This window comes from Microtus oregoni, unplaced genomic scaffold (genome assembly GCF_018167655.1).
Source record: "Microtus oregoni isolate MIOR12 unplaced genomic scaffold, Mior012 000002F_ref0000024, whole genome shotgun sequence".
NCBI lineage: Eukaryota > Metazoa > Chordata > Mammalia > Rodentia > Cricetidae > Microtus > Microtus oregoni.
Genome location: NW_024543061.1, coordinates 3799791 through 3824006, shown reverse-complemented (window position 1 = coordinate 3824006; position 24216 = coordinate 3799791). Strand labels below are relative to the sequence as shown.

Sequence of the window (24216 nt, the reverse complement as noted above, 5' to 3'; positions counted from 1 at the left end):
ACTTCTCTTTGAAATAGATGTAGACAACTACAGAAAACTACCATCAATCAAAATGCAGAGTTGTAGAGTCCAGTACAATTGGAAGCATCTACAAAACACTCCTGCATCAACTCTAAAGGAACATTGTAGAGGAGGAGCCAGAAAGATTGTAAGAGCCAGATGATCAGGAGGTTTACTGTGAATGTTCCTTCCAGAAATCTCAGAAACTATATCCATAAAGTCTCATCAGCTTCACTGCCTAAATATGAGCTGAGCAAGGACAACAACAATACAGCAATAGACATACCAAAGTGAATGGGGAAAAGTTCATGAGGCCTCAACTTACAGTTATTTATGCAGAGAACTCTAAGCAGGTAAAGAACGTGGAGATTGTTTCCCAGGGAAGAGCACATCAACTGGCTATTCAATACCAAATAGTCAGCCCTGAAAAAACATGAACAACTGGCATTACAAAGATTGAGCAGGTTATTTTTAGGAATATTTATGTGTATATATTCAGCTATTTACCCACAAATCAATGTCTTTATCCCTCATCAAGGAAACTTCTCTTTGCAATAGATGTAGACAACTACAGGAAACTACCATCAATCAAAATGCAGAGGTAGCTTGTAAAAAAATCAGGGAAACAATCCAATTCACACAACCATGATTAATATATATACACACATATATGTATTTATTAAAAATTAATTAAGAAAAAGAGAAAAAGGACCATGAATATGGCCGAGAGCAAGAGTGTTTGAAGGTAGGAAAGTGATGAGAGAAATTATGTAATTATATTATAATCTCAAAAGTAAAATTTTAAATGAGATTTTATTTTAAAAACTGATGGAGGAAGGTCATTGGCTAATAAAGAAACTGCCTCAGTCCATTTGATAGGCCAGCCTTTAGGTGGGTGGAGTAAACAGAACAGAATGCTGGGAGGAAGAGGAAGTGAGCTCATATGCCTTAGCTCTGCTCTCTGGGGCAGACCCGATGAGGCTCCCACCCAGCCTAGACGTAGGCTAGAATCTTCCTGGTAAGGGCACCTCAGTGCTACACACATTAATAGAAATGTGCCAGGCAGTGTTTAAATGAATACAGTTTGTGTGTTGTTATTTTGGGGCATAAGCTAGCCAGACGACAGAGAGCTGGGAGACAGAAAGAGGCCCGCAGCTCCTTCAACAACAACAACAAAAAAAATCCTATTAAAATTGTTTAAAACTTATATGAGAAAACACTACACATCAGAAAAATAGTTGTTTTCTGTTATCTCTATAAAAACCCTGCCTGGATGAAAGTCAAATTTCAGTAGCTTTACAGAAAGAGTATAACTACTTAGACTGTACTTAAGTAGGAAAAAAACCAAAAATGCGCAGTATTTTAGTAGCTAATACCTAAATAGCACATAGAAAAGGAAGGGGAATGCAGTTTAAGTGCGATACTCATGAAATAAATTATTTATATGAAATTAAAAATTGAGTGGAATTGATAGCACATTAATAATTTTTAGGGTAATAAAGATAAATACTGTGAGAAATATATCATAATAAAGAAGAACAGAGATAGTGTTATAAATTCTATAAGTCGATATAGTGAATTCCACAGAATTGTTTATGTTAACAATATGGATCCTAACAATCTTAGAGTAGGAGATATTTTTCTATATCTTTCTATATTTTTCTTGGTTTCTTCTTTAGTTGTCTTAATTTTCCATTTCATGGCTCTTTCCTTTCCTTAGTTGGGTTCATCCCAAAGGTTTTGTTTGTTTCTTTTTGTGGCAGTTTGAATCAAATGTTTCCCTGATGTCTTTTTCAGTTTACCTAAATTTAAAAATTTGTTTTGATATGGTAACCATTTTCACTATATTAATCCTACCAATCCATGAGCAGGAGATGAATTTCCACTTTCTGGTATCTTCTTCAGTTTCCTATTTCTGTGTCTTAAAGCATTCATTGTATAATGATTTCAATTTCTTGTATACATTCATTCAAAGATATTTTATTAATATATTTGGGGCGATTATGAATGGAACTAAATACACATGGCTGTGGAACTAAAAAAAATGATCAGCATTCCAAATTATCAGGGAAATATACACAGCCCTAGAAACCATAACTAACACATTGATGAAACTAAAAATCCTGGAAAAGAAGAACAAGCCAAATCCATATCAGTCGACATCAAGAACTAATAAAGCAGAAAAAACAATGAGATAGAAATAAAGAAAATAATACAAAGAATCAATGAATCTCAGAACTGGATGTTTGGGAAGATAAACAAGATTGACAGGCTATTTGCTTAAGTAGCCAATAGAAAGAAAGAGAGGACTGAAATAAACAGCATAAAAAATATGCTGGAAGAGCTACAGCATAGACCAAAGCAATTCACAACAATATAAGGAAATAATTTAAAATCTTGCACTCCATTAAGCTTGAAGAACTGAAAGAAATGATTTTCCCGATTTAGCAAAACTACCAAAATGAAAACAAGAAGTTAACAACCTAAACAGACTCAAAACAAATGATATCAAAATAGTAATAAAATGCTTTCTTGCTAATAAAATAATATAATAAAAAGATCTAGGGACAAATGGATTCATAGAAATATTATACCAAATTTTCAAAGATGATCTACAGACAACCCTTCTTAAATTATATTTTGTAAAAAGAAAAGAAAATAAATAAAGAAACAAAAAGATCACTCCCAAAATATTTCCACAGTTGTTTGTCACTCTGGTTTTCAAACCAGATAAAGATACAGCATAAATAAAAGAGAAAACTATAGGCAAACATTCCTGATAAACGTAGACTCAGAAATACTCAACCAAATACTAGAAATCAAAATACTGGTATACACCAAAAAGATTATCTACCCTGAAATACATATATGGTCCAATGTACATAAGTCAATAAATATATGACACATAGTGAACTTCTACGCAAAAATCATATGATAATCTGAATGAATACAGAAAACGTCTTTCACAAAATCCTACATGTTTTCATGATGAAACTCCTACTAAGGGTAGATCTAGAAGGAGCATACCTCAGCATAATAAAAGCTACATGGAAAATCCACAGCCGATATATACATGGACAAAAGACTGAAGCAATATTATCAAAGTCAGGGAAAAGGCAAAGATGTTAATATCCCCATGCATTTTCAGTATTGTCCTAGAAGCATTATCTGAAACAATGAGAAAAGAGGAGAATACAACAGGAAAAGAAGAATTGGTAGTCTTGGGGTTCCAGGTGGTTTGTAGTTCCTTTCTCAAGATTTGATTCCCATAACTTCAGGCATGAGAGAAAACCTTGGAGAAATATACTCTGGGACAAAATAAGGCCAAAGATATAGAATACAAATGGCAGAACTCAGACAAGAAAGTTAAAGATACTGTTTGGTCAAGATCAGCATGCAATGCTATCTCTACTAGCTAAGTGAGCAATATCTAACCATCAGTTGGGGAAATAATAATTGTTCATTCTTGAATTGACTTCAGACAGAGACTTGTGTCTCTGTCTACCATTTGTTTCCTTTACAGATCCCTTTGAAACACATGGCTATACTTGCCATAAGTGTTAATCAAAGTGGGGCCTGAAAGATGCTTGGCTAATCAAGAGGCAAAGCAGTTTAGGTTTGGACAAAGGAGTATGTAAGCTTCGGGAAGACACTGATCAGAGATGGATAGGTATCCAAGATCATGGGGAGTTCTTAAACTGTTCAGAAACATTATGTCTCTTTATTGAATCATGTGTTGAAGGTAAGGGGTATTAGATGTAATAAGGATGATTTAGACCAATTGTTAAACACTGCTGAGGAGCACAATTCTTGGTTTCCAAAGGAAGAAGCCTTAGATCCTGAGTGTTTACAGAAAAAAAAAAAAACACCCAAACAAACAAAAAGCAAGAGTAACAAAAAACCCACAAAACAAACTGCAAACAAAAACAAGAGCAAAATAAGCCAATTCCTGCAAAGTGCTTTAGCATCTGGAGTATTTGCTGCTGCTTTGGAGCTCCTGGGATGAAAATCTATGTCACGTCCAGGATCTAGCAAACTGTTGGGAAAATTCAAATTCCTTGTCCTCTCTCAGCACCCCACTTGAAGCCTTTCGTTCAGATGAAAGTGACCAGGAAGAAAAAGAAATACTGTTTTTAAAGACTATAAAAAGACTGAAAGAAGGTCATTCTAAGGAAAGTATTAAAACAGACTTCACAGACATGCCTAAACATTCTCATCACACTGTCTCATCTCACAATAAGGCAAACGTTCATCTTTGAGCACTCCATTCATGAGCAATTCCTGTGAGAACTCTTTCATCAAGCTCTGTCTTCACAAGACAGTTCAACAGTCCTGTACATTGCTGTTATAGCACTGAGCAGGTCCCCAGATACTCACTGGAGGCTGACTGGTAAGTCCATCCATAGCTAAAAATCTGCGTTAACCTTAAAAACATACAACATTATGTCACCTTAAATGATTTGAATGCAAAAGATGGTCATGTTGTTTGCTGATAACACAAATTCAGAAAGGTTAAGGAAAGTTTAATTACGTGGGTATCTTACAAAAGCTTAGAAACTGAGGCTCAATTGCCTGCCAGTCATCAATTGGCTAAGAAGAAAACGAATGTAGCCTCCCAACAGGCTCAGATATTTGGACATAAAGTAAATAAGTCTATAAATAAATAAATAAAAGTCCTTGAACTTAAGACATTTCCAGGGTTTTTTTTTTCCACTAACAGATAGAAACTATAAAAACCTTTATGGACCTCGTTAATATTCTACAACAAGCTATAAGAAGACAGAGAGTAAAGAGATTGCCAACATCTTCTTTTTTCACTGATACAGAAATACAGATTTTGACCACGTTTCTAACTGGTTTAAATGCAAATATCCTTCCTTTCTGCAGTTACTAGACTTCCTAATGTGATACGTAAAACCATAAAAAAACTCTCAATTACAAAGCAAAATTAAAAGTACTGTATATTTTTAACCTAGTTAAAAATAATTTTTTACTATTTCCTTGTACTCCAATAACAATTTAAAAATATTTGTTTTTTCGTTTCTTCCTCCTCCCATGTTCCTTTCTTAACTTTTACTTAATCTTTTTCCTTTCTCATGAAAATAGATTTTTTTCTTACATACTATATCTTGATTATGGTAAACCCTCCCTCTACTCTTCCCTGTTTTTCCTCCCATCTTCTCCCATCTGGATCTACTCGGTTCCTATCTCTTATTAAACAAAAACAAACTAAGGAATAATAATAGAACATATTTAAAAAAAAACTTACACATTAGCTTTAGATAAGGCAAACAGAAGGAAAGATCCCAAAAGAAGGCAAAAAAATCCATAAGATACTCACTTATTTGTACATTCATAAAATCCATCAAAACAATAATTTGGAGACAATATTATATATACAGAAGATCTGGTGTAGACCCATGCAGGCCTCATGCACGTGGCCTCAGTCTCTGTCTGCTTCTCATAATGACGGTAATAGACTAAACCTCAGTACCATAAATAAGCCCCTAATTAAATGCTTTTTTTTTTTTATGAAAGTTGACTTGGCAACAGCATCTTTCACAGCAATAGAACCCTAACTGTGACACTAGGTAAACACTACATAAATAGTAGTGGAAAGGTTTTGTTTCTTTAATGTTCATTATTATTTTTTTTTTTTTTTGATTTTTCGAGACAGGGTTTCTCTGTGGTTTTTGGAGCCTGTCCTGGAACTAGCTCTTGTAGCCCAGGCTGGTCTCGAACTCACAGAGATCCGCCTGCCTCTGCCTCCCGAGTGCTGGGATTAAAGGCGTGCGCCACCACCGCCCGGCTTTAATGTTCATTATTGATATGAACACAGAATCTTCTGTCTCTGTCTGCATTTGCTCTGCTTGCCAGGTCTCTGCAATGCCCATAGCTGTGCTGTCAGGGGATTGTGTGTTATGATGTGGGATTCTGTATGCTGTGAATACCATTGGTTAAAAAAGGACTGCTTTGGACCTATAGCAGGGCAGAAATCAGGTAGGCAGGGAAAACTGAACTGAATGCTGGGAGAAAGGAGACAGAGTCAGAGAGAAGCCATGGAGCCACTGCTAGAGACAGAAATGCTGAAACTTTGCTGGTAGGCCAAAACCTCATGGTGATGCACAGATTAATGGCTATGGGTTAAATTAAGATATAAGAGTTAGCAAATGAGAAGCTAGAGCTAATGGGCCAAGCAGTATTTTAATTAATTTGGTTTCTGTGTGATTATTTCTGGGCTGAGCAGCCGGGAACCAATAAGCAGACAAACCCCTCCAATAGTGTTTAATTCCAAAATTTTACCAGAAACTTCTAGAAAGGTTGAACATATTTATGTATGTGGCAGGATACAGAATCAACTTGCATAAATCAATAGACTCTCTGGACACCATCAATAAGTCTGTAGATAATGAAACTATGGACATACTGTCAGTCACAGTAGCCATAAAGCAAATAAAATATTCAAGAAACAATTTAGCCAGGAAATTTAAGGACCTCTACAAAGAAAAATTTAAACACATGAAGAAAGAGATAGAGAAAATAGAGAGCAGAAAGGCATCCTATGTTCAAGGACTGGTAGAATTAATATTGTGAAAATGACCATTTTACCAAAGGCTATTTGCAGATTCAATGAAATCTCAACCAAAATTTCATTTCATAGTCTCACAATCTCACAGAAAACCCCCTAATCATGTGACCCTTATATTCTGCCTCCTCTTCTACAATGTTTCCTGAACATTAAGTTTAAGAATTGTATTGTGCTTTTTTTAGCTGCATATTTTTCTTTGCTCCCCCCCCCCAGCTTCTACCCTCTTCCATGACCCCATGCTCCAAATTTACTCAGGAGATCTTATCTTTTTCTACTTCCCAGGTAGATTAGATCTCTGGTTGTCCTCTTTGTTGTATAGATTCCCTGGGTTATAAATTGTAGCCTTATTTTTCTTTGTTTAATGCCTAAATGTCACTTATGAGTGAGTACATATTATATTTGTTTTTCTGGGTCTGGGTTACCTCACTCAATATGCTATTTTCTAGATCCATTCATTTGTCTACACATTTGAAGATGTCATTTTTTCCCACTGTGTAAATGTGCCATATTATTTTTATCCATTCTTCAGTCAAAGGGCGTTTAGGCTGTTTTCAGTTTCTGGCTATTACAAATAATGGGGCTATGTACATAGTTGAGCACATGTTCATTTGATATGATTGAGTATCCTTTGAGTGTATACCCAAAAGTGGTATTTCTGGGTCTTGAGGTAGGTTGTTTTCTAATTCTATGAGAAATCAAATTCCTTCTTTCCAAAAACAGCTGTACCAGTTTGCACTGTGACCAGCAATAGAGGAGTGTTTCTCTCACCCCATATTCTCTGCAGCAGAAGCTGTAATCAGTGTTTTTGATCTTGGCAATTCTGATAGGTGAAAGATAGAAACTCAGAGTTGTTTTGATATACATTTCTCAGATGACTAAGGATGTTGAACATTTCCTTAATTGTCTTTCAGCCATTTTAGCTTCACCTGTTGGGAGTTCTCTTTTCATGTCAGTACCCCATTTTTGATTATATCATTTGTTCTTTTGATGACCAGTTCTTGAGTATTTATATTTTGGAGAACAGACCTCTGTCAAATGTGGCATTGGTGAAGAATTTTTCCCCATTCTTTAGGCTGTTGTTTTTTCTTCTTGACAGTGATCTTTGCTTTGCAGAATTTCTCAGTTTCAGGAGGTCCAATTTATTAACTGTTTCTCTCAATATTTGTGCTACTGGGGATATATTTAAGAAGCAGTGTCCTGTGTCAATACATTCAAGTGTTCTTCCAACCTTTCCTTTCTATGAGGTTCAGGGTGGTTGGTCCTATGTTAAAGTCTTTGATCCATTTGGACTGTGTTTTGTGTATAACAATAAATATGGATCTATTTACATTCTTCTACATGTTGATATCCAGTTATGCCAGCACCAATTGTTAAATATGCTTTCCTTTTTCCATTTGATATTTTTTGCTTCTTTGACAAAAATCAGGTGTTCGAAGGTATGTGAATTAATATCTGGGTCTTTGATTTAGTTCCATTTGTCCTCCTGTCTGGTCATATGCCAATACCAGGCTGTTTTTAGTACTGTAGCTCTATAGTAGAGTTTAAAGTCAGGGATTGTGATGCCCCCAGAAGTTCCTGTATTGTACAGGATTGTTTTGGCTATCCTGGGTTTTTTGCTTTTCCATATGAAGTATCTTTCATTTGAGGTTTGTGAAGAATTTTGTTGGAATTTTGATGGATATTTCATTGAACAAGCAAAACAAAACACACACACACACACACACACACACACACACACACACAGAAAACAATAGCAGTTCATTTGTCAACAGTCAGTCAGGTAAAGTCCTGAGTTGGAATGTCAACTCAGGTTTGCCAGGCTACTGAACATGAGATAATATTTTTAAAGAATGTTTACATTGACTTCTTTTCTTTTTGACTGTTTTTATTCTTACTTAATAATACCTGGAATATCAAGATCTTGCAATCTATTGCACTTTTGAGTACATGAAATTAGTGGTCTTAAAGAAAGAATTGTATTGTGGAGTTATGCTTTCTGGACTGAGCGTCAGAACTTTGTACATTTTGATTAGAAGCAGTGTGCTGTAAATGTCTGTCTGTTGCACAAAGTGGTTTCCTTGATGAGGGTTGAAGGCTACATTTACCTGTGAATATAAGTACAAATGTTTATAGTGTTATTAGGAATTATGCTGGTTTAGTAAAGAGCCATCATTAGCCCCTGATCATTGGCTAGTTTTCCAGAACCAGGCATAATTTCTTCCTTGTAGAGTGAGTTTTAAGTAAAATTAAGTAGCTGTTGGATACCTGAGATATTTTCAGGTATCTCAATCTTAGAGTATTGTTTCATCTAACCACTGTTATGGTTCATGGGCATCATAGATGGATAGAGCTGTTGATTTCTTCTTTCCTTTGGAATGTTGCATGATATAGAATGATACCAAGAATGCTATTGCTCATGAAGGAAACTTTTATGTGAGTTTCAGCTCAGAGGCCTCTGGATCTTGTTTCGGAAATGTATGGAGTCTCCATCAATAGGTACTTTCATTTCTAAAGGACAGCCAAGGGCAACAGCAATAGCCTTTGATGTTTTGGAAGCCTCTTGGACAACCATGACCAAGAACTCAAAAGAGGTGTGTGGGCTTTTGTTATTCTTATTGTTAGGGGTTCTTTTTCTTAGAGTGAGCATTCTTAGCTCAGATAAAAACATGCTTTTAAACTATACATATATACATGTATACATATCATACAACTAAGTCTATATTTATATAAATAAATAAATTTATATACATGAATATATAAAAATATATCTATTTTATACAATTTATAAAGACTTAGATTTATAGGACTTAGTAAACTTAGTTGTATTTTGCTTTTTTAGTTAGTAGTATGACTACTTATATGTTTTTCAGGCATTTGTATTTATTTTAGCCTCTCCCCTCCTTTTCCTATATTTATTTCTCTCTAATTATCCTAATTAGATTCCTTCCTCCATTTTTCTTATTTCCCTGATTGGACTAATTGCAGTCTCTTTCCCTTTCTATTGCTCCACCACCTCTACCTCAACAATTGTTCCTTTTTACTTACCTAATTTCTGTAGTTACTTCAGAAAATGTGGTTTCTTCTGAATATTTCTAGCTGGAAAACTTAGATGAGAGAAAGTACCTGTAACATCTGTTTATAAATGTTTGAATTACTTCATCTAACATGATTTCTTCTAGTTTGCTCCATCTTCCTGCAAAGTTCAAGATTTCATTTTCTTCAACAGCAGGGTAGTACTACACAGGGTATATCTACCACGTTTTCATCATGTTTTCTCAGCTGAAGAACATTTGGGTTGTTTCTATTTCCTAGCTATTGTGATTAAAGCAGCAATGTGAATGGCTGAACACACATCTGTGGAGTAGAATAAAGACTTTGTGACATATGCCAAAAAGTAGTATAGCTGTATTATATGGTGGATTTACTTTTAGCTTTTGGAGAAATCTTCACACCCATGTCCAGAGTGGCTTCACCAGTTTGCAATTCCACCAAGTGTTAATTAGGATTCCTCTTTCCCTACAGCATCTCCATAATTTGTAGTTTATTGTTTTGTTGACCTTTGCCATATTGCCATGGATAAAATAAAATATCAAAGTTATTTTCATTTACATTTCCCTAATTTCAAGTGATAACACTTTTGAGTTTTTTTTATCCATTTTTGACACAATTTTATTTTTTCAATTTTTTATTTATTACATATATTAATTCTCTGTCGGGTGTATAACTGGCATTTTTTTTTCTGTTTCTGTGCTCTTCTCTTCAGATTTATTTTTTTAACCTGTACAGAAGCTTTTAAATTTTATGAAGTTTTGCTTGTCAATTTTTTATCTTATTTCTTGGACAAATGGATTTCTATTCAGAAAATCCTTCCTCATAACTTTAGAAAACCTTTTCCTGCACCAATATCATGCAGGCTACTACTTGTGGTTTTGCAAAGGGAGTTCAGTGTCTGTAGTTCCAAGCTTAAGTCTTTGATCCATTAGGTGCTAGTTTTATGGAAAGTAATATTTACAGGTCTAATTTCATTCATTTGCATTTGGACATTTGGTTTTCCCAGCACTATTCTCTGAAGATGCTTTCTTTTCTTCAGCTTAATCTGTTGGCATCTTTGTCCAATATTAAATGTCTGTGTTTTATGAGGATTATAATTTCTTAACATTCCCAAAAGCAAAACCTTGGCAGGAACTTTTTTTTACGTTAGCACTAGAGCATTGTTTTCCCTTATCAAGCAGATTTTGACTTAGTAGTCACCTTCAATCACTAATTTTTCAGAAACAGTTGGAGAAAAATTCCACAAAGTGTTGACAAATTAGTCAATAAATTAACATTGACTCAGAACCCTCAAATTCAAAAGCAACTTGCAGTATGAAGCATTGGAGCTGGTACAATGAATTAAAATTATGAGAAATCCCGGAGTGGCATACATGCATCTCATCTAAAGCATGACTGGCAATCTATATCCTCAGAGCAAGAAAAGAAATCTGACTTGGACTAAGTCAGGCTCAGAAGAAAACACACACACACACACACACACACACACAAACCTTCAACCTTCAGTATCAAGGGGAGAGGTTTTCTGTTTCTGTTGGTAATTAATGGAAAGTGCAAAATGAATCAAGCTACTTAATTTCTCCAAATTTATTGTTCCAGTAAAATTGAAAGTTGAACTCTTTGGAATTTATGAGTTGATTAATTCTCCAGCTGTGACAAGTTACAATATTATTTACCCTGAATTCTAAACTTGTAAATCTGCTCCTTTTGTATAATCAACACCCAAGCATCAGGCAATTGCAGCATCTGTGGTATGGTGGTACGGGACTGTAACATGCTTGAAAGAGCAGAAGCCTGCACACTATTCTGAGCTCAATACTTACGACTGAGAAAAGAATATGCTCATGTACTACAATTTCATGAATGATTTACGCTGTTCATTTTGAGAAAATTACTGATGTTAATTTCAAAATAAGAGAAGCTATGAAAGGTAAGTTCTGAGCATTCTTTTCTACTCTTAGAGAGGAATACTTGAGGGAAGTAAGGTTCCTGGAATTCCACAGCATTGATGAGGAAAAATCACTCTTCAGCTTTCTTTCCTCAGGCAAATGATTGTTCACTGATGGTTGAAAGGATAAATGAGAAACTCGACTTGAAGAAAAAATGATACTGTCCTAAGTCATCCTGACTTTGCTTCGGTTCATACACTCTCATGTCATCCTCGTTAACTGCTTGGTGCTGTTTTCTATTATTATATTTTCATTTAATATTTAGCAAAATAAATTGCTACATGAGTAATAGGATTGTATAATAGGTCTACTAATGTATTCTCCTATTTCTCCCATTGTACTTAAGAGAGTTCATGGACAATCCAAAATAGAAATTAAAACATTTTCGTGATTTTTTTCACAAAGACACTTTTAGGTTGCATAGAGAAAACAAGTTATCAGGATTTCAATTACAGTGATGCTTTCACATAATAGGTGTGAGCTGTGGATCCTAAGAACTATATTCTGTCTTGACATTAAGAAAAACAGTGCCAGCACAGCTGTATATATGGTGAGTGAGGGACCGAATTAAAATGAAGCTTTCCAAGTAATAGTAGTAGTAAACCTTGAGTATGTAATAGTATATAATAGTAACATTACTTGCATAACTTGGGCATGTGAAACTATGTGTATGAGGACATGTTCCCCACAATGCTTCAAACAATCTGAATGCAGATACTCTGATATGCCAGTCTTCCATCTGTCTCTGACTTTTGCCAGGAAACTAGTGTGTTGTTTATAATTATGGAAGAAATGTACCTTGTAGGAGCATTTATATATTAATTTATAAGACAGTGTTAGGCAAGAATTAAATGAGCTATGAACAGTAGTATTCAGTTCATCTGTTTGTAAGCAACAGGGCTTGATTTGCTGTAGGATATGTGCTATGAACCCAAGGTCGATTGGCTCTCGTGAAAACACTGAAGGATTTATGTTCACACATAAAAGTCCATGAATCTTTGTTGCTAGCTAGCGGTAGAATATGACACTCTGGAGAAAGGGAGGACTTTCTCAGAACCATGCAGCTCAAAATCAAACAAATGTTTTCTATTTTTGCTTTTATTAATATTATTTTGATTGTGTTTTTTATCTAATTTCATATATTTGTTGCACAGTCCAATAAATAAAATTTAAGTTATTCATTCAATTCTGAACAAAAAACATCAACTAAAATGGTATCAGTAATACCTGTGAATGTCACTAATAGGAATCACAAATTTTGCATATTATACTATTGACATTTTCAAACATAACTTGTTTAGTTACTGTTCTATTGGTATGAAGTGACACCATGACCAAGACAAGTTGTTTAAAAGAAACATTTAATTAGTGGGGTACTAGGAATTTATGCAGGTTAGTCCATTATCAAGTCCATTATAATTATCAAGGCTGGGAGCACAACAGCATTCAGGCTGGCATAGTGTTGAAGAAATAGTACCTCCTGTTCAGCAGGCAAAAAGAGAGACTCCGGGCCTGGCATGGGCATTTTAATCCTCAAAATCTACCTCAATAACACATTTCCTACAAAAAGGCCAACCCTACTCCACAAGGTTACACCTTCTAATCATTTCCTCTCTCCGTTGACTAAATACTGAAATACAAGAGCCAATGTTGACCATTCTTATTCAAACAACCATATAAGTTATGCTCATTAATATGTAAAATGAACCATATTTACTAAAATATACTTCTAGAATTTAATATTTTAGGCACTATTACTTTAAACATTTTGAGAACTGTGTTTCTTTTTTTTAAGTTAGCGAAACATTGCTTTTATTAACATATTTCTCAGTTAACACATATATTAATGGGCTCCATTGTGATGTTTCCTAATGAGTATGCAAAGTGCTTTGATGGTGCCTGTCTGCCATTCTTTCACCCTTACCTCTCTCTGTACCCTTCCTCACACCTATCAATCAATATTGTGCTTTTGGGTTGATTTTTTTTCCTCTTCATTTCTATATGTGACAAACAATTTGCTATTTTTTGCCTTTCTGTGTCTGATTTCTTTTGCCTAACATGGTGTCTTCCAGATGTATGTATGTTGTTGCAGTTAGAAGGAATTCATTTTTCCTTCTGACTGAGTAGTATTCCACCATATATAAATTCTTTTGTATTTGTTTATTATATAGTTGGAACCTTAAAATACCCAACAGGCTCATGTGTTTGAGCCTTTGGTCCCCAATTTGATTCACAATTTTGAGAGGTTAAAGAATATTTGCAACTGTGGACTAATTACATATAGTAGGTTGCTATGGGAATATTTCTTTCTCATTCATTAAGACAGGGTTTGCTGTAGATGGCTTTGTTTTGTTTCTTAGTTCTCTGTTCTATTCTGTTTTTCTTACACCAGCGTCAAGATACTTTGGTTATCATGGCTATGTTGTAAGTCTTTAAATCAGAAATGATAATGCATCTCCTTATAGAAGACTGTGCTTCAAAATAATTAACTTACAGTTAACTTTATACACTTTCATATGCTTATTTTAAAGTTAAAAAAATCCCAAAGGCTTTGCAAGTTTATTAAGGTGACTATTGACATGAGATGTAGTTAGCAATATGTAATTGAATTAAAAAACCAACATTTTGGGAATTTTAGGACATTTCAACACTAAATACTTGGGTAAATAGCAGGAAGTTGGGAGTGATTTAGGAAGGGTGTGGTAAGTTTTTGGTTTTTGTTTGTTTGCTCTTTCCTTTAGATTAAAGGATGTCATGCTGGAATGATCCAAGGAATATAGAGCATGCTCAGGACTAACATAGGAATGTTAATGTTTAAACTTCCACAAGGCTTTGGTACTATGCCATACTGTTATGAACTTGATGGAAGGGAATAATATATTCCTGGGATATATTCAGGCAAGAGATGGAAATCAAAGTTCTTCTTGGGGGCATTCTGGGATGGTCAGTTTGTCCATTTCAATGTCTTGATTAACTATTGTTGAATGTATTGAAGATTGTTCATTTAAATGCCTCCAGCACATGAACTTGAATCAATATTTTATTTTATTGGGCCTTCTTTATTATTCTAATCATATCATATTAAATACTGATCTGGCCTGACAACAACTTATGACAGTTTTGAGTAAAAGAAGGATTTGGAAACTCAGGATATTTATACTTTTATACAGCTAATTCCCTCCTGAGAGAAGAAGAATCAGTTTTTACCAAGGACAAGCTACACATAGGTTGTCCAAACCTTGATTTTGGACACAGTATATTGGAGCAATGCATCCAGTCAAATACACACACACACACACACACACACACACACACACACACACACACACTCAGTGATGTCCAAAAAGCCATAAATTTGGGAGAGAGAGGGACTAGGGGAGAGTTGTAGTGGAGAAGAGATCATATCCAAAAAGCCATAAATTTGGGAGAGAGAGGGACTAGGGGAGAGTTGTAGTGGAGAAGAGAGAATGGCATATGGTCAGCCAGCTGTGGTACTGCAAGCCTTTCATCCCAACAGTTGGGAGGCAGAGGCAAAAGGATCTCTGCGAGTTCAAAGCCAACCTGATTTACAGAGCAATTTCTAGGAAGAAAGGGCTACACAGAGACACCCTGTCTCAAAAATTAAACAAACAAACAAACAAAAAAAAAACAGATGGCCCATGGACACACACACACACATAAAAGTGCCTCAGTGTAAACAACGAACGCATAACCCTCTGTTAACAGAGTCAAGATCACAACTCTTTAGTTGGCTATAGCTGTGTGCTTTAAAGAAAACAAACAAACAAACAAACAAAAAACAGGGTGGAGAAACAATTCTAATTACTGCAACTTTCCTGATAAACAATGCTAATTTGGGTTATTCAAAGTTTCTAGGGTATGGAAGGTGGGACCCTGGAAACTTTGCAGCAAACTGTGTTTGAGCTTTCACAAAAGCATTCAGACCTGTTCACTCAATCATATCACGTTAGGCACAATTTAAGGCAACCCTTGGCTGGACGGTAATACCATAAACAAGACAAAAAGAGAGACACAGCACTCATAGCTTATGATTGTGTACCACAATGTGACTGACTTTAAGAACAAGAGTTGTTAGTACAATTGTCTTCATCATCATTGGAGCAGTGATAGAAGAGACCTTCCACATGACACACCCAAGTTGCACAGTGCTCATGTTCTGGATTGAGCAGTGCTTGTCACACATCTAGTCCCTTGGCCAGAGGTCTTTAGTTAGGTGCATTCCTTACATGTACATTTGCCACAGTCCTCACACCTGTAGGCCTGCTGATCCAAATCTCTCTTGGTCATTGGCTTAATCTCACCAGGCTTAAGCTCAGATTGAGGCTGTACCCATATTATTCTGCCAGCATCAGGGATGAAGCAGAAAGGATGACCCTAATAGTGTCTGTCCAGAGGAGTTGCTGCAGTTCCTTGTCCTTGTGCTATTCCCAGGCCCTGAGCAGACAAAGCACATGAACTTGGACAGAGGTCCATCTTTTGTTCAATATTTTTTAGTTACAAATTGTGTTTCAAACATCCAAAACCAACAAAAGACAAAAGCCTTCAGTTATAGGTGGTATATTATTTATCCCTTTCTACTTTTCAAAAACACTCAGAAATGTTCAAATATTTAAAAGACTCAATGCTATCAATTACAACACATCTTTAAGAACCCCTTATATCTTTATTGATGTTTCTGTATATCTGTATACTAGTGTGCGTGCCTACTATTGTTCACATGAAAGAAGTATGTATATGAAAGTGAGTGGACTTGCATATGTCCATTCATGGATATAAAGGCCAACCGACAACTACTGTTGGCATAAAAAAAAAAAAAAAAAACCTTCTATTGCCTTTGACATTAGGTCTCACATTAGTCTGGAATTACCAATGAAGTCATAGTGATTGGCCAGCCTTTACCAGGATCATTTTATTTCCATCTCTGAGCCCTGGAATTACAAACACAACACTCGGCTCCACATTTTTACAGGGATTATGGAGATCAAATTCATGTCCTTATGTTGGTAAGGCAGTACTTACTTATTGAGCCATATCCCCACTTATTTAAGTATATCTTAATGTTTTGATTTTCTGAAGACATTTTGGTTACATTTGCAAGCTTGATTGTTCTTCATACTATAAATTTTATATATAAATATCTGTTTATGCTAGTTTGGAATTCATACATAAATAAAATAAATAGATAAAAATAATATATATAATATAATTTAAATAAATATATTTGCATATACTCTATGAACAAGTGTATTATTATTGGCCAACAAATTTTAGCTACATGCAATTTTAGAAATTTTTGTTAAAGAAATATATATTAGTGGTATAGAGAACCACTATCCCAGGTATTTATTTATCAGGATTTATTACAAACCTTCTGTAAAACAACTGTCTAATTTTGTAGGTGTCTACCAAGCATTGTAACATAGAATTTTCTAAGCAGAAAGTGATTATATTGCTTTGAATGAGAATGGACCCCATAGGTTAATATATCTAATTGTTTAGTCATGAAGAAGTACAATGTTTTGCAAAGGATTGGGGGTATTCCCTTGATGGAAGAGGTATGTCACTGGTGTTTAGTTTTTGAGGTTTAAAAAGCCCATACCAGGCCCAGTATTGCTGTCTATGCCTGCTGGATTTAAAACTCTGAGCTACTACTCTTGCACCTGTCTGTCTGCTTTCTGTCATGATGACCATGACTAATCTAAAATTGTAAGCAAGTCCCCAGTTAAAGGCTTCTGTGTGTAAGTGGCCTTCATCATGGTTTCTTTTTACAACAACAGATCAGTGACTACGACAGTGATTATCAATGGTGAGGCAAAAAAAAAAAAGCTTTAATAATTTTATTTTAACTTTTCTCTCTTGAAATAACTTTCTGGTAATGAATTACTTTTATATAAATATGCTTTAATTTTGTTTTCACATTCACATATATCAAGATATATTTATGGAGGTAAAGTACAGTGTTTGAGGGTCAGTTCTCTCCTATTACATGGGTACTGCGGTTTGAACTCAGGTTTTTAGGGTTGTCATCAAGTGCCTTTGTCATCTGAGTGATTTTGCTAGCACAATAATTATTTTTCATAATTTCTTGTTTTCTTATTTAACACATTTTAATGACTATAAACATGTATCTCAATGTCTTTGTTACATGGCACTTATAATTACATGAACACACTCTGGTTTCCAAGTCCCACTATGAACTTTTCAGTATAGACACAAATATGATAATTAGTGTTTCCATGCCTGTCCAAACATCTTGGTTATACTGGGCTGGCCCATTATCTTTGTTGACCATAATTAGATTCTACTTATGCAATCTAGACATCATTACCACATAGAATAAGCAAACCTAACTTAAAATTCTTTGGGAATCATATCTTCATTGCATAGTGGTGATATTATTTACAACAAGGTCTGGAAAAATAGCATCTTAATGATTCTTAACTAAATATTCCTAATTTGAGATATTAAGTCACTCATAAGTTGGCATTTTCTGTAGGTGCTCAGTTTATTAAAACCAGAAAGAGACTGACAAACACAGACCTTAGGATTTGTTTGCAGCATAGAATTAAATGTCAGCTCATCTACGTATATGAGTTGACAAGCTTTCTTGTAGGATTGGATCTTATTCTTACCTAAAAACCTCTTTTCTGAAGTATAGCTTTTACAGTCCCAGAAAATACTATGCAAACTTCTAATGACAGAAAGTAATCAATTGTACTATCTATCTGTGATGTTATGAGTCATAACAGAGATCACCATAGCAAGACACCTTTTAAGGTACAATAGTGGCACTCATATCTTGGCAGTAACCAGCACCTGTCTAGTTGGTCTTAAAGTCTATCAACAGGCAGAAGCCCTGGTATTAGAAACATAGCAAAATTCCTGCTGGCTAGTGAGGGCATATGTCTCAGAAGAGAGCCTATTACTGTCAATTTACTAAACCAGCATAATTTTCTTCATTTGTTCTAAAACTTATTCTTATACCCTCAGATAAGTATAGTTCTCATTCCTTATCAAGGAAAATTTTCTTTGAAGCAAACAAATACCACTGCAGAAACCACAACTACTCATAATGTAAATCATTAGAAGCCCAGACTCAGCTATTACATTTACAAGACAACTCCTGACCTAAGCCTCAGAGTACATTGCAGGAGGGGTAGGGCATTACAGGAGCTAGAGGACCAGGAAGAATGATGTGAAAATATGTCTCCTAAAAATGTCAGGGAAGCTAGGTCTATGATACTTCAATAATATGACTGCCTAAACAAGACCTAAACAATGATAATGCCAATAGACATGCCAACACACTAATGTGGAAAGGGAAAATCTCATCATTTTCCACTCTCAGAAAAAGAGTTACAGGCAACTAACGACAACTGAAAGAGGTGAATTTAGTGTCTCCCTTGGATGGGCCACTAATTGGTCATCCAATGCAAAGTGGTAAACTTTAAAGTTATGGTCAGAGAGTACTATTAAATGGCCTTAGCAAGTTGTAGTTATACATAGAAATAATGGTAAACAACAACCAAAACAGACATCATTTTGAAAGGCAGAGGTAGGAGACATGGGAACCATCTCAGCTTTATCTCTAGTCTTGCAATAGTAGGGGTATTTCTACCTAAACTGTATTTTGCAGTTAGTGGTAACATGTGAATTGAGAGAGTAGGTCCTATGTACTCTGTAGAAGTGTCTCACCCCTCCCCACTTGAGTTACCATTGCATCGTCCCGAACAGTAAGAGAAGAAACTGTACCTGACAACAATGGTTCTAGACCACGGGGCCGACACAGGTCCCCTTAGATGGCATAAAATTCTTGTACTTCTAGAAGTTGATGAAAAGTCAAAGGAGTAGAAACAGGAATGGAGAGATTCAAATAAGCAAGAGAGGTTAAGACTCACCAGGATTTAGGCATGTGGTTATCCTTGATTTTATTGATAGGCTTTATATGCTAAAGGCATAGCAAGATATATGTTTTATACAACGTTAATTACATGCCTTTAGAACATCTGGAAAAAAGGAGATAAGGTGTGTAGCAGAGAAATCTCAAAGTGTAATCAGGAGTTTTAAAATTTTTCAGAAGCTATCATCTTGGAATCTAACTAACAAATTATAAGATATCCAGAAGACTGAACCACTTTCCTTTTAATTGCTCAATATGGATAACAACTGTTGGGATCTCAAATGACCTCTAATTCTCCATTAGTAAAATCTTGTAAAGTGTCACTCTTTAGAAAAATATGAACAAAATGAAATAAGTAATCAGAAAAAAAAACGTGATTTCTAGGGGTTCATTTCCAGATGCAGGATGCAAAGCCATTATCTACAGGACTGAGCTCCAAGCACCAGATCTCCTTCTCTTTCCTGAGATGAAAGTGCGAAGCTTTGTGCTCTCTCCTTGTCCTTTAGGCCAGCCTTGAGCATCTGTACTAAGTAAAAACATCTTTATTCACATGAGATTTTAAAACCTCTGTCCTAGTACATAACATACTTATAGTTTCAAATGGATAAATGAACATAAAATAAAATCTGCAAGCAAAAGTACTAACTGCTCATGCTCATACATATATGCTTCACTATTAACAACTGTCAAATTTATCAAAATAATAACTTTAGTTGATCAAACTTTCAGTTATGTGCAAGAAAATTAAATAAAGTTTTTGACAGATTTCATCATGACAATTTTATAAGTGATTATTCTAGTCTATAAATAGTGATTTTTAAAAGGTAAATGAGCAATTAAGAATACTCCTTGATGTATTTTAAAGATTTTAAGTCAGCATTTTTAACAAACATTTTTAATTTAAAAAATTTGATCACAATGTCATTATGTATTGTAGCCAATATAAATTTGATTTGCTATATATTTTCTTTTATAATATGGTTTTAGAGAGGATATAATATGTAAGGCCTGGAGTCAGGATTCAATATTTAAAAATCTGTTTCTGTTCAGAAATATGTAAACCTTTAATAATTTTAGTTAATTCAGGAAAAGCAGGCAACAATCAGTTAAATCTTTCATATTCAAGTTACTTCAGATCAAGCTAGATTTGGCCTGAAAGAACTATGTCTCCAAGGAAACTTAACCTTATTCTCATTCTAAGTCTAAAAATATTTTCAGAGAGTTCCTTTTCTTACTCTCAGAGGTTTCTCATGACTTTATAGCCACTGGAGAAAAATTTAACAAAACATTTTCTATTTATTTTTCTTTAATTTCTAATTTCTAATTCAAGATGAAATTTTTCTGGAGGTATTTTTTTGTTTTCTGTTTTCATTTTCCTTTTTTTCCCATGAGTTGGGGCTGCCAACATAACACCTCATTATTGACTAGTTATTAAAGCTGCATGCCTCGGCTTTAATCGGCAGCTTCTTCTTGGGTCAATTTCATATTCCAGGCTCTAGTAGGTCAACACCACTGTTTAGCTGGCATATAGCTAGTATTCTCCAAACCACAGTACCTGCAAAGAGAGGACAAAATTTCTATTTAGGCCAGAGCGAGAGAACTGATAACCTGACAAAGCAATGGCAGAAAATTTCTATTATGGAAACTTCCACTGTTTCACAGATTTGATTATACTTTGGATCAAACCATGACCACGGAATGCATTGTGCAATTCTCTTAATACACCAAAGAGTCTACAAGGTAGTGCATTCTTATCTCCTGACATCAGCAGTATTACAGTGGACCCTTATCGCACTGATTCATGTTTCTAGATAGAAAAAACTGCTTTCTGTGCAAGGACTAGTGCATAAACAATGCTGTCAAAAATAAAATAAGGTGTCATATTTGTCTTGTATGTGACTGTATTACATTACATATCATTTCAATGATAAAGTATAAGCCATGATCTATAATAGTCAAAGATTTGAGACAGGATTTTCTAAGGAGGACATTATAGGAAGATATTAGACTTAAGCAAAAGCATTTAATCATGTAACTGTCTAACAAAGAGCCTCTGATGTACCTGTGACATCTATATCACCCCAAAGAATGTACAAGCTTAGATTTTTATGTCCAGAGTTCTTCTCACTATATGTGTACACATCTCATGCCTTCATGGCTTTAGGAGCATTTTGTCCACTAAGCTTGATGCCCACCTTACTGTAGAAAATTTTAATTTTTGTTAAACCTGGATGAACAATATTTGAAGTTGATGAAATTGTTTTTATATATAAAAGAAATAATTTTGTAAATAGAAATGCACTTGTAAAATGAAAATGGGGATTTTATACTTTCTTACATAGTGGAAGGGAGTCTAACACTTGTCTTTTCTCAGTGTCAGGGATTTGTTTTTCAGGAAGCTTGCCTTCAGGAATCCACATGAGAGTAGGAATCAGGTGAAAATTTTCACAGACGCTGTTATGGGAAGCTCACCAGAGAAAACTGTTCAGACACAGTTTGTAGTCAACTGAGAGTCTTTTTTACAGTCAGTTGGACCTACACTCAGGTATTCAGGACATAAGTGTAGCCTAAGTGTCTAGGACATTGGATTTTTGAAGGAAAGAGAACCACTTCCTAGCATCAAGCATGGCAGCTGTGGGAAGCTTTTCAGAAACAATCAGTTCAGCAGAAGCCAAGACAAACAAAGGGAGTCCTCACAAGCAGGCAGCTTAACAGAGGCTAAGATAAATTATCTGGGTGAGTAACTTTCCTTGGTACTTTTCATCAAGAGTGCAGATTCTAATTAAGCCTGAAATGGCCTCGGCAAGAATGCAAGATGGAGGACGGACCATCTGCACTCTTTTGCCCTGTCAAAGCACTTCCTAATTCCCTCAGAGAAGCAAATTGTCTGAGAGAGAACTAAGCTCCTAGCTCATGTAACCACACATGTCATTATGAAATGTTTTCATCCAGTGATTAATTTTGTCTTAATATATGTTTTGTTTGGTAATAAATCAGCTTCAGACCTTTGTATAGCTATTTTTTAAAAATGTTTTAGATATCTGTTGCCTGGTTTAAAGCTCCCCTTTCACATAGAGACCACAGGGAGGTAACTACAGCATTCCTCTCTTCTGCTGCTCTTTCTGCTGCTCTCTTAATTTTGGTTTTGAATTTAATCTGCTTTGCAATAATATAAGTACTGAAACATTGGAAGTATTTGCCTTTTTAACTTTTAAAAAATAACTTCTTTTTGCCTTTGGCTACTCCATTTTGACTGCATTTTGCAATCTAACAGACAGACATTATTCTATGATATAATTTCATACCAAGGTTCCCTTTGCTGACTTTATAAAACTTGTTTTTCATATTGGATTCCCCTAAAGTTTGCAACTGTATTTTAGCTAAACAGAACAGTTTTTAAAAAATGTTTTTAATTTATTTTTTACTTATACAATATATCCCAACCATAGCTTCCCCTCCCCCAACTCCTCCCAGTCTCTACTCTCTGGACACACCCTGTAACTGAGAAAAGATCAGGCCTCCCAGGGACATCAAAATCACAAAAAGAGTTAAGCTAATTCAAACCCTCACATCAAGGCTGGCAAGAAAACACAGTAGGACTAAAAGGGTCCCAATTTTTTTCAAAGGGAAATAAAATTTATCTACAGCATAAACACTTTATCTCATTCTAACCGCATCTCCTTTTTGTCTTTAAAAATAAATAAAAATAATTATATAAATCCATCAATAAACTTTTAAATTGCTTAGCTGCACAGAAAAGAATTGCAATCAAATTTATGATTTTATGATGTCTTAATGTATGATAATACACTTTTTTCATATACATTATTATTACTACAAAGTATTTTTTAATCCTTTTTGTAATAGTGAAAGTAGTACAGGAAAATTGTTCATCTTTAATTCATCACATTTGAAATGTGGGCAAGGTTCAAACAGAAGACGAAAGATGTGCACAGTTAAGCAGGCTGACAGGGTGTGGTCCCACTCATCACTTTCTCAGCTCCAGGTCTCCTTGCAAGGTCATGCGTCAGTTGTCAACCTTTCTTCAGGGTAGAGCTTTCCTCTCTGACTGAATGTTCTCCCTCTGACTGTTCTCAGTCTTTAAATTTCTCTTCCTCCTACAGGCAATTTCTAGGGAAATTCTTGGAGTCAATTTCAAGGAGACGAAGACTGGTGTCTCTAGAATATATTGATTCCGTCTAGGAGGCCGTTTACATTGGTGAATGAGAACTCCCAGCTGAGTGGAACTACAGTGCTGTGGAAGGACTGAAATGTTGCAGACCCAGAAGGTAATTGTCTTATCTTGGGCTACTGTTAGTGGCTACGAAAACAGTTATTCTCTATCCACTAACATTCTAAGAATAATAGATTAAAAACATTTTAAAAATATTAATTTATCTGACTGTGTCTCCTATCTCAAAGCAAAGAGCATCATGAGATAGCATCTTGAGCCTATAGAAAAGCTTCTCTCATCTTATTGTTAACTGCCTCTCTAATGTACCCACCAATGTACTTTGGACTTGCCTAGATTTATAACTTTCTTTGTTCTGTAAAACTGAAAAACTACTTCTATATTGGAACATGGGAATTAGGGCAATCTAATTCTGTGTTCCCAGGTCACAGTCACTCAAATTGACTCAGGATAAACTCTTTTAGTCCCTGTGGTGATTTGAAAAGGAATGACCTACAAAGAGAGTGGCATTATT

At 35.1% G+C, this 24216-nt stretch overlaps 1 pseudogene; it reads right to left on the bottom strand.

Moving 5' to 3' along the window:
* Positions 1–15461: 15461 nt before the first annotated feature.
* LOC121432611 lies at positions 15462–16690 on the bottom strand (annotated as a pseudogene).
* Between the last annotated feature and the right edge of the window lie 7526 nt (positions 16691–24216).